Below are 17,336 nucleotides of genomic sequence, written 5' to 3' on the forward strand. Positions count from 1 at the left end.
ACATATGCATATTAAATTATTTTATTAAAAAGGAAAAATCTATTATGCTAAAAAATATGGTATGAGGCCCCTTGCGTGATCTGGATGCTCCCTCATGTCAGGTGATTTGGATGTTGATTCAGATTTCTCCTGGTTGGGGTTGAGCTATGCTGAGCTGAGTTGGAAGTAGCCGAGCGGGTATGTTCTGCAAGAGAGAATGCTAGAGTGCCCGGGTTTTCTTTATCCAGGGAGGGGAGGGCACTTTGATGCTTAAGTTAGAAGATGCTTTTAGAATTCTTGAGAGAGTGAGAGAGCTTGAGATTGTATGATCGTGCATACCTTTCTAGGTAGAAGTGGGCACCTTATATAGGTTTCGATGGTTAGAGCCCTTCACAACGGGTCTCACCATCTTGCGGAGCCGTTTTCGCTTAGTTGGGCGCATTAATATGTCGGTTACAAGACATGTGTGGAGGTTACATTCTTCTTGAATAACTTAGAGCAATGCGATGCGGTAGGCCAGTCTAACGGTCGAGGTGTCAATGTCCCAGAGATCTCAGGCTGGTAACGCATTATCGTTCCAAGTCAGCGGGCTCTCCTCGCAAGTCGTTGTGGATTCCTACAGCTCGGCTGGTCTTTGAGATAGCTCACCATGAGTTAGGGAGCTTGTCCGTTCGGCCCGGCCAAGGTGGAGATCGACTTAGGTGAGGTGCTCCCGGATGACTTGCCGAGCTAATTTGATTACTCAGCATCGAGGTGTCACTTAAAGGACACGTGTCACGAGGCGATTAGGAGGACCAAATTACCCCTTATCAATTGCCCCCACTCCCGAGCCTATGTCAGCTCAACGAAGGGATTAGCTTTCAAGAAGGTAATTGGTTCAACTAGTTTGTAGGTCGCCCGACTTGCTTTCTTGATCCGGTCTGAGGTTGGGCAAAACCATGGCGGTTTTTTCAAATTTGAAATTTGAAAAGGAGGCACACATAGTGAAATTTGAAAAAGAGGCGCACACTATGAGCGTGCTGATTTCAAATTCAAAAAGGAGCGCACCCCGTAGGCACACAAATTTTGAATTCAAAGTTGTTCGCATGCGTCACCAGCCGTCGATTCGTTGCTAGTGCATCTCCACCATTTGTTCCTTTGCATGGTGGGTTATAAGTACGGGGTCCCCATTGAGGTCTCACTTGCACTGTTTTTTGAGCTTTTGGGGGTGGTGTCTGATTGGAGGAGGTTGTTGTCTGAGTACTACTCATTGTCCACTCTATCGAGGTTTTGTTAGTCGCTATTTGATCTCCTTTACCTTCTCGAGTGAGTAATCTACTTCTTCCAATGTCTCATAGCCCTTCTGGTAATAGGTCATCCGACCAAAGGTCAGATGATGAAGTGAGTTCCTCAAGGGAGGACTTTTGGGGAGTACTGCATTGGGTCTTTAGTAGGGAGGAGGCATGATGTCGAGCAAGCTATAGCCATTTTTGGCCCGACCGAACTGTCTAGGGAGTGGATTGTAAAGTCATGCCACACTTATCAGAGCCCTAGCGAGTATAACTGCATTGAGTTGCATGCTAATCAGTATCCTTGGGACCATGACCGGGATACTGTGTGCACTTATGAGGAGGCGCCTTCGATTCCCTCTTCACCCTTTTATTCTCTCGGTGTTGAGGTATTATGGTGTATCTCTAGGTCAGCTTGCTCCCAATGCAATCCGGACCTTGGTGGGGCTAATCAGTTTGTGCCACCATCGTAACTTCCCTCTGAAGATAGATGTCTTCTCTAGATTGTGTAACATGAAGTGAGCTTCTGGTCCTTTTTGCTTTTATCTCCCTATCCAAAGTGGTTACAAGGTGTTGGCCAAATTTCCTAATAAAGTTAAAGAGTGGAAAAGTATGTTTTTCTTCCTTTCTAAGGATAGTGGCTAGGGCATGAGCACCACTTGGTATAGCGATTGTCGGAGCTTCGATGAATGTTTTGGTGAAGAGCTCCGTGCTATGGTTCAAGAATTTGTATGCCAAAAGGTCGAGGTTGAGAGCGTTATGGCCAACCCTATGCTTATATAGGCCAGCTTGAGTCACGTAGGTAGGTTAGTCATTGAGTCATCTGCATTTGCATTTGGTATTTAATTGATGTTTAACTCAGCTAACTCTTTTTCTCTTCTTTAGTCATGGCGAGCATGGCTTCGATGTTGGCAGCTTCCAAGGAGAGAAAGGCTTCAAGGAAGAAGTGAAGGGTGGATTGCCGCTCTTCGATGGAGGGGACCTCGACCATCGCTGAGGTGAGGTTGCCACACTTTGCCACACTTCGCTCCTCCCATTATCGACCTTGAGGAAGGCAGCGAGCCGATGAGTACGATCAGTACTCAACAGGTCCTGCTACCTTCCAACCTCAAGTCACCCATGAGGGACGTGAGGCTGGCCCTTATGTCTTAGACATTCCTTGCTTCATTCCCAACGTTGACGTCTTTGTACTTAATCGTGTGATGGATCCTTGCATAGCTCTATGCTCCTCTTGGAGGATGTGCGGTTCTTTTGTAGTCTAGACCCAGTCGAAGTCGGGGCCCGATTTACCCATCACATTGTCCAGGTTTGTCTCTTTGCAAAGTTTATTCTTTTTGGTTCAGAAAATTTCTGTTTTGATTATGCCCTTCTTCTTTTGGCGACGTCCAGTTCAGCATAGAGGATGATCGCTAGTGTTACTATGAGCTGAGTGAAAAAATGCAGCACGAGAGCAAGAAGATGCAACTTAAGCTGGCTTAGGCCCGTGACACTATTGCTGCCTAGGAGTGCTAGCTGGAAGAAAGGTGGTTGAAGTATACCTAGGACACCTGCCAAGCTGAGGAGGCAGCCGTCGCTCGTTTCTTGAAGTCCCCTTAATATGAGAAGAAGAAAGTGGAGGACACCCTTCCCTCGATGAAGAAGGGCTTTAAAGTTTTTTGTCGCTATTTGAAGATGTTGCATCCTACCTTCAACTTTGGATCTCTCTCTATGAACGGTGTACTGGGTGAGCTTGCTATACAAGTTAATGGGGAGCCTTTGACTCCTAGAGAGGGTGAGGAGGAAGATGGTGACGAAGGGGACGAGGAGGGTGATGTTGCCGACGATGAGCTGCAGGGCAGCAATGAAGAGTAGCTCAACCTGTCTGGTGGTTTGGTTTCTTTGATGATTTCGGGAGCCTGCGTGCTCTTGTAAGCTGTTCCCTTCGGCCTGCATGCCCTTTATCTCCGAACTTATTAACACTAAGTTTTTTTTTTTTGCTACATACATGTACAAACTTAGGCCTTTCTTCTGATTAATGAAATTTAGCCTTTTGTATCTGGTGCTTTCCTTTTGGATGGGATTCTTTCCTGTTTCTACTGTTCATCTCGGTTGAATTATCACTAGGTCAGTCAAATGCCTTAGTGTAAAAACTTTCTTCATATTGGGCTATTGAGAGGTCGACCCAAATGCCTTAGGAAATTTTCATAGTTGTTGTTCGGAACTTATCTTCTGTGCTATTTTGGCCGAGCTATTGGTAGGCCGGCTTGAATGCCTTGGCGAAATTTCACAAGTCCACGGATGTATATCGGAACACTTCTTCTTAAAGGTAGTACTTTTGCAAGTTGTCTATGTTCCGTGCTCGGGGTACCACCTTCCCCTCTAGTGTTTCGAGCTCGTACACATTTCCACATATCACTTTGGAGACTTTGTAAGGGCCTTCCTAGTTCGGGCCTAGCTTTCCCACACCGGGCTCAGGCACCATAACTTTTCTAAGTACCAATTCTTTAACTCTGAATTGGCGTTTCTTAATCCGGACGTTATAGTATCGAACCACTCACTGTTGGTATGCTATGGTTTAAATGTAGGCCATGTCTCTAACTTCTTTCACCAAGTCGAGGTTGGCCCATAGGTCGTCTTCATTAGTTTCTTCGCTGAATGACTTGGATCGTAAGGTCGGCACTTCCATCTCTGTCGGTATTACAACCTTGGTTCCATATGTTAGGTTAAAGGGGGTTTCACCTGTTGCCATTTTGATGGCTGTTCGATAGACCCATAACACACTGGGCAGCTCGTCCACCCACAAACCTTTAACTTGGGAAAGTTGAGCTTTAAGACCATAGAGGATTGCCCTGCTAGTTACCTTGGCCTGATCGTTAGCTTGGGGATGGGCAACTGAGGTGAAGTTTTGCCTTATACCCATTTTTGCGCACCGGTTTTGAAACTTGATATCCCAAACTATTTACCATTGTCCAAAATCAATACTCTCGGCAACCTGAATCTGCATATAATGTTTCTCCAAAAGAAGTTCTATACATTCCGAGCTTTTTATGGTGACTAGTGGCTCAGCCTCTACCCATTTTGTGAAGTAGTCAATTGCTACCACTAAAAATTTCTTTTGTTCAGTTGCTAGCGGGAAGGTGCCCATTATGTCTACCCCCATTGTGCGAACAGCCACAGGATGGTCAAGTATTTCAGGTATGTTGTTGGCTGGTGTAGGATTTTTGCATGTCACTGGCACTTATCGCATTTCCGTAGCATACCAGATCGATCGCATCTGCTTTCATCATGTCCAGTAGTACCCTTGTCGCAAAGCTTTTTGAGCAAGGGCTTTGCCCCCTAAGTGTCCTCTGTAGAGTCCTTCATGAATTTCATGTAGTATCCGATCAGCTTCAGTTCGGCGTAAACACCACAAGTAAGGTAGGGTGAAAGACCTTCTGTATAGCTGCTTGCCCACAATCATGTAGCGAGCTTTTTGTCATTCTATTCTCCGAATTGCATTATGCTCCTTTGGTAGTATGCCTTGGCGTAGGTAGTCAATGAGTGGATCTATCCAACTCAGCTCTACTATCGTTATTTGGGCGACCTCCTCCACCGCCTTCTCTATAGAGGGGCGGGGTAAATCTTCTATGTAGACCATTCTCTTTGTTGAATCAATCATGCTAGCCAACCTAGAGAGGGCATCGACCTCGATGTTTTCCGATCTTGGAATTTGCTGGAGGTACCAAGAGTGGAAGCTAGGCAGGAGTTCCCTTACCTTGGCTAGGTAAGCCGACATGGTGTGTTTCTAAGCATCATACTCTCCATTCACTTAGTTTACTACAAGTTGTGAATCGTTGCAAACCACAAGATGTTTGGCCCTAACTTCCTTTGCTAGAAACAACCTGGCTGTAAGTGCCTCATACTCGGCCTCATTGTTTGAAGCTCAGAATAAAAACTAGAGCGCGTATTCCAATTTCACCTCGCTAGGTCCATAGAGTATTAACCCAGCCCTGCTCTCGCTCTAGTTGGATGATCTGTCCACATGGAGTATCCAACGCTCCTCATCCCAGGTCGGGATCTCTTGATTTGGGGTAGGTACCATGCTGGTTGAAGCTTCTGATGTGGTTGCCAGCTTAACAAATTTAGGGGTAAGTCGGCCAGGACTTGCGCCTTTATTACTGGTCATGGCTCATAATAGATATCATATTCCCTGAGCTCGACTGCCCACTTCATTAGTCTCCCTGAGACCTTAGGCTTCTAGAGGATCTTCCTTAGAGGTTGGTCAGTCAAGACTATGACAGTGTGTGCCTAGAAGTAGGGTCTTAGATTTCGGGTTGCTAACACCAGGGCAAAGGATAACTTTTCTATGTCCGGGTACCTTGTCTCAGCAGCATGTAGGACTTTGCTTACATAGTAAACATGTCACTGAACTTTATCTACTTCTCTTATTAGGACTGAATTGACTACCTCATCACTTACGGAGAGGTAGAGCTTAAGCTCGTCCCTGGTCTCAGGTCTGGTCAATAAGGGAGGTGAACTTAGGTACCTTTCAACTCGTTGAAGGCGAGCTGACACTCTTTGGTCCACTCAAAGTTTTGGTTTTTCTTTATTGCCTTAGAAAAGGGTAAGCACATCCCAGCCGACTTGGACATAAATCGGTTTAGGGTGGCTATTCGGCCAGTTAACCTTTTAGACTTCCTTAACCAAGCTAGGAGGTCGCATTTCTAATATCGCCTGGAATTTTTCCGGGTTGGCTTCGATGCTACGTTGGCTAATGATGTATCCGAGGAACTTTTCTGATGTCACATCGAAGACACACTTGCTCGAGTTAAGTTTAAGGTTATTTTTTCTCAAAGCATCGAAAACGAGTTCTATGTCGACGATTAAATCATTCAAAAATTTGATCTTAGCTACCATGTCATCAACACAACACTCAACTTTATTTCCAATTAAATATGAGCAAAACACAGTTTACAAGTCACTGGAAAGTTGCATCAACTCTTTTTAATCTGAAGGGCATGACTTTGTAATAGTACAAGCCCATCTTGCTTTTTAACTTGCCGGGTCCATCGAGATCTGGTTGTAGCCGGAGTATGCATCCATGAAACTCAACAGCTCGAACCCTGTGGTTGCATATACTAGGTGATCTATCCGGGGGACAGGAAAGTTGTCTTTAGGGCAGGCTCGGTTCAGGTCGGTATAGTCAATGCACATGCGCCACTTGCAGTTGGCCTTTTTCACTAGCACTGGATTTGTGATCCAGCTCGGGTACTGGACTTCTCTCATGAAGTCCGCAGTGAGTAGCTTCCCTACTTCTTCATCTACTATTTGCCATCTCTCTGGGGCGAGTTTCTTTTCCTATGCTAGACTGGTCTGATTGTAGGGTCAACATGCAATTTGTGAGTTATTAGTTTAGGGTCTATGCTGGGCATTTCTTTGTCGAGTAGGCAAAAAAATCTAAATTATTAAGTAAAAAACTTACCAAGTTGAAGCGCATTGGTTCTGTCAGGTGAGCTCCCATTTGAACTATTTTTTCTAGCTCGATTTTTAAGACTGGTACCAAGATGGTTTTCTCAGTCGGTTGAGCTCGCTCATCTGTGTTTTCTGGAGGTGGCTCCAGGTCAATGTCAACGGAAATCTTGCCTTTTGCCTTCAGGGTGGCTACATAGCACTTGCGAGATTCCAGTTGGTCACCTCACATGACTCTGTTGCCTCCGTTAATAAGGAACTTTACAACCTAGTGACATATAGAGATGACCGCCAGGAGGGCGTGCATGATAGGTCGACCTAGTATGGCGTTGTATGGGGAGGGAGTGCCAACCACTAGGAAGTCGCGATCGAATCGAACTGTGTTAAGAGGCGAGCCAGCCTCAACCGGTACCCTCACCTTGCCAACGGGCCGAACTACTTCTCCGCTAAAGCCCAGTAGGGGTATGTTGGTGGGCTGTAGATCCTTTATTTTGAGCTCCATGTGCTCGAAGGCTTCTAAAAATATAATGTTGGTCGAACTGCCAGAGTCAACCAAAATTCTTTTCACCTTGAAGTCGTTGATGAGTAACCTTACCACCAAGGTGTTGTCGTGCGAATATTGTATTCCACGCATGTCATCTTCAGTGAAGTAGATCACCTCTTCCTTTCTTGGGCACTTTGGTGGGTTGATATTTTCATGCTCAAGTTTCCTAACTGCATTCCTTCCTGCCGAGGTGGTGCATCTGACCACAATTGGCCCTTCGATGGTCATGTTAATGACCCCCCGAATAGGTCACTCTTGTTGCTGGTTCTTGGGAAATATTTCCTGCTCTTGGCTTGTCTGAGGCACCTCCTTACCTTGCTCTACAGTTTGACCTTCATCCTTGACGAATTTCTTTAGGTAACCTCAACGGATCAGGTCTTCGGTCTCATTTTTTAGGTTCTAGTAGTTCTCTGTATCGTGACCAATGTCACGATGGAAGTGGCAGTACTTATTTGGGTTTCTAGTGGCTGGATTGCCCTTCATCCTGGGCGACAACTTTACATAATTGGTTGATTTTATTTGCATTAAGGTTTCCCCTCTTCTTGCATTCAGAGGGGTGAATGTATTATTGTACAAAGGTGGGGTAAAAGATCGCTTGTTTGAACCCCGCTGAGGTGACTTACTTTTCCTTCTAGGCGAGCTGCTTCGCCTGTTTCTTGGAGACTTGCTTCTTTTAGGAGACTTACTTCTCCTCTTTGACTTGTTGCTGCCTGCCTCCTCTTCAGCTCGCTTCCTTTTTCTGGATAGTTTGGACTGTGATCCTAGTGCTTCTATGCTTCCTTTGCCTTGATAAATTTCTCTACCACATCGAGGAATTCTTTCATAGTGGCTGGCCGGTTCAATTCTATCTCCTAGCATAGGTCAAGATGACATACTCCATTCTTGGTAGCGATGAGCTGGACGGTGGGGTTCAAGTTCGGGATTTGCAGGCATTCTACATTAAATCTCCTTATATATTCCTAAAGGGTTTCATTTGGCTTTTAAATTACATTTAGTAAGCAGGTTGCTGATTTGAAATGCTTCTTACTATTTATGAAGTGTGTGATAAATAGGTTGGTGAACTGGTTCCAATTTTTTATAGAACTAGGAGCCAACCCATAATACTAGAGTCGAGCTTCTTCTTTAAGGATGGATGGAAAGGCGATGCACATACTCGCACCATTAGCCCCATGAAGTAGCATTAGGGCTTGAAAGCTGTCAACATGCTCGACTGGATCTACCGCACCCTTGTAAGTCTCGAGGACAGGTGCTTTGAAATTCTTTGGCCTCGGAGCCTAGAGGATTTTTTATGCCAACGGAGACTCCCGAGTGATGAGAGGTTGTCCAGAAGAAGTGCCTACCTGAATGACTACTTTGTTGTTCTCTTTGTTGTCTACTCTTGTCCAGCACACTCCTAGCTGGAGTGAGCTGATTTTTCTTTGTGGTGCGGTGGGCATCTTCTGTGCTTCCTCTTGGACCCTTCATACGAGCTGGCAGCCTTAGTTTCGATGGGAGCCGTAACTCGACTTTCCACCTTTAGCTGGTTCTGATTTAGTTTAGGGGCTGCGTTGTCGACCTGGGGTTGGTTGTGAACTGGCTTTTGAACTTGGTTGGAGACCTAGATTTGACTATTAACCCTGCAGGGTTCTAGTTGCCGAGTTGGTTCAGCCCAGTGTTCTATCGTGGTACCTGTTGAGGTGGCGGCACTTGCTGGTTCTGTTGTTGATGTCGAGGTTGGTGGTGGTGGTGGTGCTGCTGTTGCCCTGCCATGAAGGCAAACTTTCTTTCCCAGAACCTGAGCTGGTTGCTCATAGAACCGGCGCACATCAACTGCTACGGATGATGCTATGGGATCGACCGCAGGAGGAGGCACGTTTACATTATCTGGCACATTAACTAGGTTCAAGAGAACATTGATATGTCCGATGGGCACAATGGGTACTTGGCTGTTGTTGGCGGGTTGGTTGCTTGATGAAGCCATTGGTTTCTTAGTTTTTGAAAAAATGCAAAGAGAGTACTTAGCTTTTTGTTTTAGTTTTCCCATAGATGGCGCCAATTCATGTTGCACGACCTGGATGCTCCCTCGTGTCAGGTGATTCAGACGTTGATTCAGATTTCTCTTGGTCAGGCCCAAGCTATGTTGGGCCAAGCTGGAAGTGGCCAAGCTGGTATGCTCTACAAGAGAGAATGTTAGAGTGCCCAAGTTGTCTTTACCTTGGGAGGGCACTCCGATGCTTAAGTCAGAAGATGCTTTTAGAATTCTTAAGAGAGTGGGAGAGCTTGAGATTGTATGATCGCGCGTACCTTTCCAGGTAGAAGTGGGTGCCTTATATAGGTTTCAATGGTCAGAGCCCTTCACTACGAGTCTCACCTTCTTGCGGAGTCATTTCCGCTTAGTTGGGTGCATTAATATGTCGGTTACGAGATATGAACAAAGGTTACATTATGCCCGATTAACTCTAAGCCGTGCGATGCAGTAGGCCAGTCTAACGGTCGAGGTATTAACATCTCCAAGATCTTGGGCTGGTAACGCATTATCGGTCCAAGTCAATGGGCTCTCCTCATAAGTCATTGTGGATTCCTACAAGTTGACTGGTCTTTGAGACAGCTCACTGTGAGTTAGGGAGCCTGTTAGTTTGGTCCGAACGAGGTGGAGATCAGCTTAGGCAAGGTGCTCTTGGCTGACTTGCCAAGCTAATTTGCTTATTCAGCGTTGAGGTGTCACTTGAAGGCCACGTGTGGCGAGGTGATTAGGAGGACCAAATTACTCCTCATCAATTATGTTTATGAAATCAATTGATTGGTCATAAATTTTTTGAATATCATGTCTTTCTGGTATCATAGTTGAAACCTATAAAAAAATAGTTCATACTTACCAACAATATTAATGGAGAAAGTTGTTGTAAAGTTGGATTCAAACATAGTGATCAAATAGTTAGGCTTTATAAGTGCACTATTACCTTGTCAAAATTGGTTGCAAGGTTAGTTTGGCCTTGGTGGTTCTTATTAACCCTATGTGTTTTTTTGTGCTAATGAGTATAAAATCTAGACTGCTACATTTTATGAAGCAGAAGCTCTGCTGAGTTAATTAGTTGCCTATGTTTCAACAGTTGTCTACACCATCATCATCTCTTCAGTTAAGGAATCTCCAAGAAAATCTAACATCAAGGTTGTTGAAGACATTAAAGGCTTTGGAGTTGTTGAAGAAGGATGATGTAATAAGTTGTACTTAATTGTTTTGCATTTTTCTGGATCTTGATGTAATAAGTTGTATGATGCATTTCATAGATGCTCAATAAGATTGAACTTAGTCAATCCTTATTGGGTTTGGTTCCTTGGCTTTTTTGAGCTTAAACAAGTTATAAAAGTCAGGAAATACTTATTGAAATCTAATGGAAGTGTTTTCAAACCTCTAGGCAAAATGTACCAAAGTTTCTAAGTGCATCTTTAGGTTGTCTACCAAGCAAACCAAACTAGAGTGTGAGAAGTAACCAAGTACTCAAAAACATATATTGACTAACTACGACAATCGAGGCTTGCATAGTTAGGACTATGAGTAGTCAACTACCTCAAATATATGTGCTGACTGATTATGATAACAGAGACATGCAAAATGCCTAATCTAAGAATGTGTCAACTACCCTAAATAGATGTGTTAACTACTCAGATTGATTTAGTTCACAGGCTTACTAGTCACTACTAAAGAGGAACTAGTTGACTAGGAGAGAAAAGACTTTTCCCTTCATATTGTAGTCAATTATCAAAATGTTCAATCGTCTACCACAAAAAAAGAAAAAACCATTTGAAGGCTCCAACAACTAGAAAATGGTTACTTGCTCTCAAATCCTCTATAAATAGAGGTATTTAGCTTGATTTAAAAGATAAGAAAGCAAGAACAAAGGTATGAATCAAGTTTGTGAAGAATAACTTATGCATTCTTTGTACATATTGTAAATAGTTATTTTTCAGAGAGAGTAAGCAAGGCTAAAGTCATTTTGAGGAAAAAATTCATATGCTTCATTAATGTTAGAGGTGAGCTTTGTTTGAGAAGCCTTCAACCTTATTTTCACCCATCTATTGGGATCTTCCTCCTTGAGTTAAGCATCTATAGAGAACTCTAGCAATTGAGTTAATTTGACTTGTATTAGTTATATATGCCTATTGAGAGTCTATTCTTGCTATAAACCTACTCTTGTGCTTGATAAGTGAAATTTATTGATCAAGTAGATGTTAGCCTTGTTGAACACCATTTAAGGTCTTATTGGCACCTACAAGGCTTGAAAGCCTTGTTGGTTTGGGTCTTATTAACACTTGTATAAGTTCAATAGGTACATGTATTGCAAGCACCCATAAAGTCCTATTGGTTGCAAAGGCTTGGTTAGTATCCAAGAAGTCTAGTTGGTAAGTGGAAATCTTCAGTGGTGGTTTGAGGTAGAGGATGCAGGACCTTTATAAAAATCCTTGTGTGACTTGTTGTTTTGTTTCTTTTCTTTTTAAGCTTGCAATTTATTTTTCTTTGTACAAATACTTTTATAATTGCAATACTTGAATCTTTGATATCTTTGATATCTTTTCTCTATTTGTTTACTTTTATTTTTTATCTACATGATACAAGGTCAAATAGTATAGTTTATTAAGCCCTAAATTCACTAACAGCACTAACTGCACTAACTTTACTAATTGCTTTACTTTTACTGTTTTGTTGTTTACTTTTGTTATTCATTTACATTTTAGAAGTATTTACTTTACAATAGTTAGATTTGTCCTTGAGATTCTAGTAGCAACATATCACTGCTTAAATCTTAAGTTGATAGTAGATTTGATAGTTGGTCCATCTCTTAGCTATCCTTGTGTAGCAGGTCAATTTCTTTGCTACTTGTTAGTGGTTGGTCATCTCTTTCTAGTTGCTAAGACAAACACCACCAGGTGTGGTTTCCATTTATACTTATGTTCATTTACTTTCAATTGCACTTTATTTTTTTTATACTTATTTACATTTATTGTTGTTATTCATTCATTAAATGTAGAACCACTAACAAGGTAGTATGCTCCAATTATTTACTATTTAATTTATTTATCAACTACTATCCTCTTGTTAGCTATCATTATTATTGTTGTTCTTAATTTTTTATTGCAACCCCTACAACTCTTGCTACTTTACTTGTTTGTTTGTTTTTGTACCTGCAAGTTTTCTAGTTTAGCAGTTTGGTTAATTGAAGAGTATAATCTTGATTAAATGCTTAACTAAACTGACCAAGCCTAAAATTTCCATTGTACTTTGATTGTCTAAAATCTTAGGTCTCCCTCTCGGTAGTGTCTTTCTTTCACTTTTGAGTTGTAGTAGTGGGCCACCCGTTGCTGGTAGGCAGCCACTATAATCTGTGCTTGTTCCCAGGCTTCTTCCAACAGACCTAAGTTTGCTCTAAGTGCTTCACTATTCTTGGCTTCGTTGTACGCTTCAGTTCGAAACGTTGGCTGGCCGATCTTTACTGCTTCTAACCATAGGTCAGGCCGAACGGGGTCTCTCCCGTGGCCGTCCGAGGTGTGGTTTGGTATGCCTAGAGGACACTACTTAGCTCATCAGCCCATAGGCCTTTGGCTTGGTCTAGTCTGGTCTTCAGTCCATCTGAGATGGTTTTATTGGTGACCCCAGCTAGGCCATTTGTTTGGGGGTAACCCATTGAGGTGTACTGCTGCTTGATGCTGAGGGAGTCACACCACTCCTGAAACTTGGCATCATCGAATTGCTTCCCATTATCGGTGACTATCATGTGGATGTACAACCTTTCCTCCAGCAACGTGTAGTGGGCTGCCTGACACTGGAGTCGCCTAGCTTTGTTCCTGTCATTGGGTAGTCATTCTATTAGTAGGAAGTCAATGATGGGGTCCATCCATGATGATTTGGTCTGTACTGGAAGTACTTGGGCTTTTTATATAGAGGGCCGATGTAGTTTCTCCACACGGATAGTGCAGCTAAGGGTTGCATCCGAGGTACTTTCCAACTTAGAAAGGGCATCGGCTCTTGCATTCTTGGCTTGCGGGACTTGCTGCAGGGAGAAGCGCTAGAAGTGGTGGGCTAGTTTTTGAACTTTGGCGAGATACTTGGACATGCTTTTTTCTCTAGCCTCGTACTCACCATTGACTTGATTCACCACTAGTTGTGAATCGTTGAAGGTTTCGACATGTAAGGAGCCGAGGTCCCTAGCAAGCTTTAAACTAGCGAGGAGGGCCTCGTACTCAGCTTCGTTATTGAATGTCGGGAAGTCGAACCTTAGCGCTTACTTTATGACTGCATTGTCTGGGGTGAGGAGGATGAGGCATGCTCCAGTTCTTTTGGTGTTGGATGAACCGTCAACAAAGAGTGTCCACTTGGGGTGAGTCCCCTTGGCTGGGCGACCCACTTTATAATCTTCAGGGGCTTGGTTGAAAGTACATTCCATTACGAAGTCAGCTAGGGCTTGTGCTTTGATAACGGCCTTGGCTAGTACTATATGTCAAATTCAGATAGCTCGATGACCCATTTGGTCAAGTGCCTTGAGGTCTCGAGTTTGGTGAGGACAGCCCTAAGGGGCTAGTTTGTAAGGACTGTTATAGTGTGAGCTTGAAAGTACGACCTGAGCTTTCTATCCGAGACCATGAGGGCGAAGGCCAATTTCTCCACCTCGGGATATTTGGTTTCAGTGTCACAGAGGACCTTGCTAATATAGTATATCGACTTCTGCACTCTGTCTTCTTTTATCAGCCCTGAGCTGACTGCCTCATCGCCAACCGATAGGTATAGATATAGGGTCTCTCCTGGGGCTGGCCAAGTGAGGAGGGGAGGTGAGGCAAGGCAGGCCTTTAGCTCGTTGAAGGCGTGCTGGCATTCCTCCATCCACTAAAAATCCTTCAACTTTTTGATGGTGCGGAAGAAGGGAAGGCATCGATCAACCAACTTCGACATGAAATGGTTGAGATCAGCTATCCGTCCGTTGAGTCTCTAGGTCTCCTTCACCGACTGAGGGGGTGCCATGTCCAATATGGCTCGTATCTTGTCAGGGTTGGCCTCAATGCCTCTTTGAGTAACATCGAAGCCTAAGAACTTGCTTGAGGTGTCTCGGCTAGGTCTGAGGTGTGCATCTTGGCTTTTAGGCTCTTTACCACCATATCATCCATGTAGGCTTCAACATTCCTTGCCATTTGATTTTTAAACACCTTGTTGACGAGGCGTTGGTAGGTGCCCCCTACATTCTTAAGGCCGAAGGGCATCACTTTGTAATAATAAGTGTCGTTCTCGATGATGAACGACCTCTTCTCCTCGTCCTCTAGGTTTATCTTTATTTGGTTTTATTCGGAGAAGGCATCCATGAAGCTGAGTAGCTCATACCCTGCAGTGGCATCGACAAGGTGGTCTATCCAAGGCAAAGGAAAACTATCCTTAGGGAAGACTCGGTTAAGGTTTGTGAAATCAATACAGATCCGCCATTTCCTAATAACTTTCTTTACCAAACCACATTTGACAACCAATTAGGATAGTATACCTCTCAGATGAGCCCAACGTCGAGTAGCTTGCCAACTTCCTCTCCTATGGCCTTCTAATGCTTCGATGCAAAGTTTCTCTTCTTTTGCTGAACTGGCCTAGAGCTCGGGTCCACACTCAGCCTGTGAGTGATGACCGAGGGGTCAATTCCGGGCATGTCAGCGGCAAACCAAGTAAAGACGTTAGCATTAGTTTTGAGGAAACTTACTACCTTGGATAGGGTCTCTAGGGGAAGGTTGGACCCAACACGGATTGTATTCTCAGGCTCGGCCTCATCTAGGGGAACCAAGACTAGGTCCTCGGCTGGTTCGCCTCGGCTTGCTGGTTCTTCTCTGAGCTCAAAGCCCTCTAGTAGCAGTGCTTCCTTGTTTTTTCCCTTTAGTGCTACTACATAGCACTGGCGGGCTGCTTGCTGGTCCTCATGAACAACTCCGACGCCATGCTCAGTAGTGAACTTGAGGGTGAGGTGATACGAGGAGGTGGCTGCTCTAAGTACGTGAATGGTCGGTCTCCCATGATTGCATTGTAGGGCAAGTCGATCCTCACGACCAGGAACTCATTCATCCTCGTCACCTACTAAGGCTCGGTCCCTACCGTGACAGGTAGGGTAATTTTTCCCTCTGGTCTGACCATGTTACCGAAGAAACCGACCAGTGGGACGTCGGCTGGTTGGAGGCGCTCTAGTGCTATCTTCATCTTCTGAAAAGCTTTGTAGAAGAGAATGTTAGCTGAGGAGCCAACATCTACGAGGATTCTCTTAACTATGAAGTTTGTAACAATGGCCGAGATCACCAAAGCACCATCATGGACTGCTGCTTTGATTTCTTGGGGGTAGGCCCGTGGAAGCTCAACTACTTGGCGTAGGCCTTGCGGGTCGAGGCCATGCCCCTAGTGATGACGTCGATGACGCCGACTATCTGCTGGTGTTGCTGCTGGAAGGATGAGGCATCGGGCTCGCCACCCATGAATTGCTTAAGGTGCCCTCGTTGGATGAAGGACTCTATCTCGTTCTTCATATCATAACAGTCCTCTGTGTCGTGGCCAGTGTGGCGGTGGTACTTGTAATGTATTTTGGGACTTTATTTTGGGCCACTTCATGAACTTCTCCTCCCCGATCTGCATCAGTATCTACGTCCGGGTGGAGTTGAGTGGCGTGTATTGGTTGTAAGCCAGGGTGGAAGTTGGTGGCTTCTTGTGGTCCTTGCTACTGTTGTTGTTGTGGTGGTGGTGGTTTCCTTTTCCCTTTCTCTTCTTCTCAGGGGGCCCGTTGTGTTGCTTGGCCTCCCTTTCTCGGTGGTCCCCGACCGAAGCCTCTTTGGCCGCAATGTATTTTTGGTCCTTCTTGAGAAATTCTAGCTTTGTCTTGGCGGGGTCTTGGCGACCGAGCACTTCAGGGCCGAACCAGCGTGGAGGCCATTGATGGCAGCGTGCATGGAGACCATGGGGTTGAGGAGACGGACCTCGAGCTCTTCCTTCTTGAAGTGGTCAATGTAGGACTGTGGACTCTCTCCCAGCTTCTACTTGATAGACATTAACGAGACTACACTTTTCTGGCATCGTTTGCTGTTAATGAAGTGAGCAAGGAATAGGCTAGCAAACTACTCCCACGAAATTGATCTAGGTGGGAGGTTGGAGAACCATCGATGGGAAACTCCCCTGAAGGTGGCCTGGAAAGTCTGGCACATCAAGGCGTTGGAATACCCATAGAGTATCATGAGTGCTCTGAAACTCTCTAGAAGGTCGTCGAGGTCCAAGGTCCCGTCATACATCTCTAGTGTGGGAGCTTTGAAGTGTTTGGGGAGAGGCTCGGAGATGATGTCCGGGGTGAAGGCATCTATCCTCTCTATCAGATTTCTCTGGTCGGCCAAGGCGTCAGCTTGGCTCTCTTGAACTTGGTAGAGCTCATCTTTTACAGCCTCGAGCTTGGCTCACAGTTCCGCAATCTGAGGGTCTGCTGGGCCTTGCCACCCGTCTTTGTCCTCATAAGCATGGTGAGGGTCGGCACAAACTCTGGAATGCTTTGAGGCAGGATTGTGCACTTCCTGTTTGGCGCGGTGATCATTCAGGACGTTGCGGAGGTCAGTTTGAGACCAGCACGAGAGAGGCACGACATCGGCACTTGGCTCTTGAGTGGGCACTATGACGGCCGAGGTGCTCGCCTTCGTCCTGGGGGTTCTCCCTTTGGCGGCGATGGTGTTGCTAAGAAGGTTGGCGGTTGTCTTCGGACCGCACTGACTCTTCTTCCCTTTGGTTGGGAGGTCTCTCGTTCCTACGTGGTGGGATGGCGGGACGGTTGCTGCCAAACTCGGCGAGCTCGGCCCGTTGGAGGTTGGCTAGGCCGAGTGCTGGGGGCTCGACGTTGTGCTCACGTCGACCCTGGTGATCTGGCACCCCGATGGGGTGGTCGCCTCGGGAGGGACCTCCTGCCTGGGGGTAGGCTTGTTCCACGCGCTACGTTAGGTATTCTAGGTGGTCGAGGACGGCCTGGAACTATTCATTCATGACTAGGTTTTGGGGGTTCTTGGCTCTTCGTACCATGGTGTTTGAAGCTTTAGAAGATCTTGAGTTTGTAGTGTTTTGAGGGATCATCTTAGCAATGTTTCCCACAGACGACGCCAAT

The sequence above is a fragment of the Nelumbo lutea genome, chromosome 3 (assembly GCF_056320005.1).
Source record: "Nelumbo lutea isolate HS-2025 chromosome 3, American lotus-T2T, whole genome shotgun sequence".
Classification (NCBI taxonomy): domain Eukaryota; kingdom Viridiplantae; phylum Streptophyta; class Magnoliopsida; order Proteales; family Nelumbonaceae; genus Nelumbo; species Nelumbo lutea.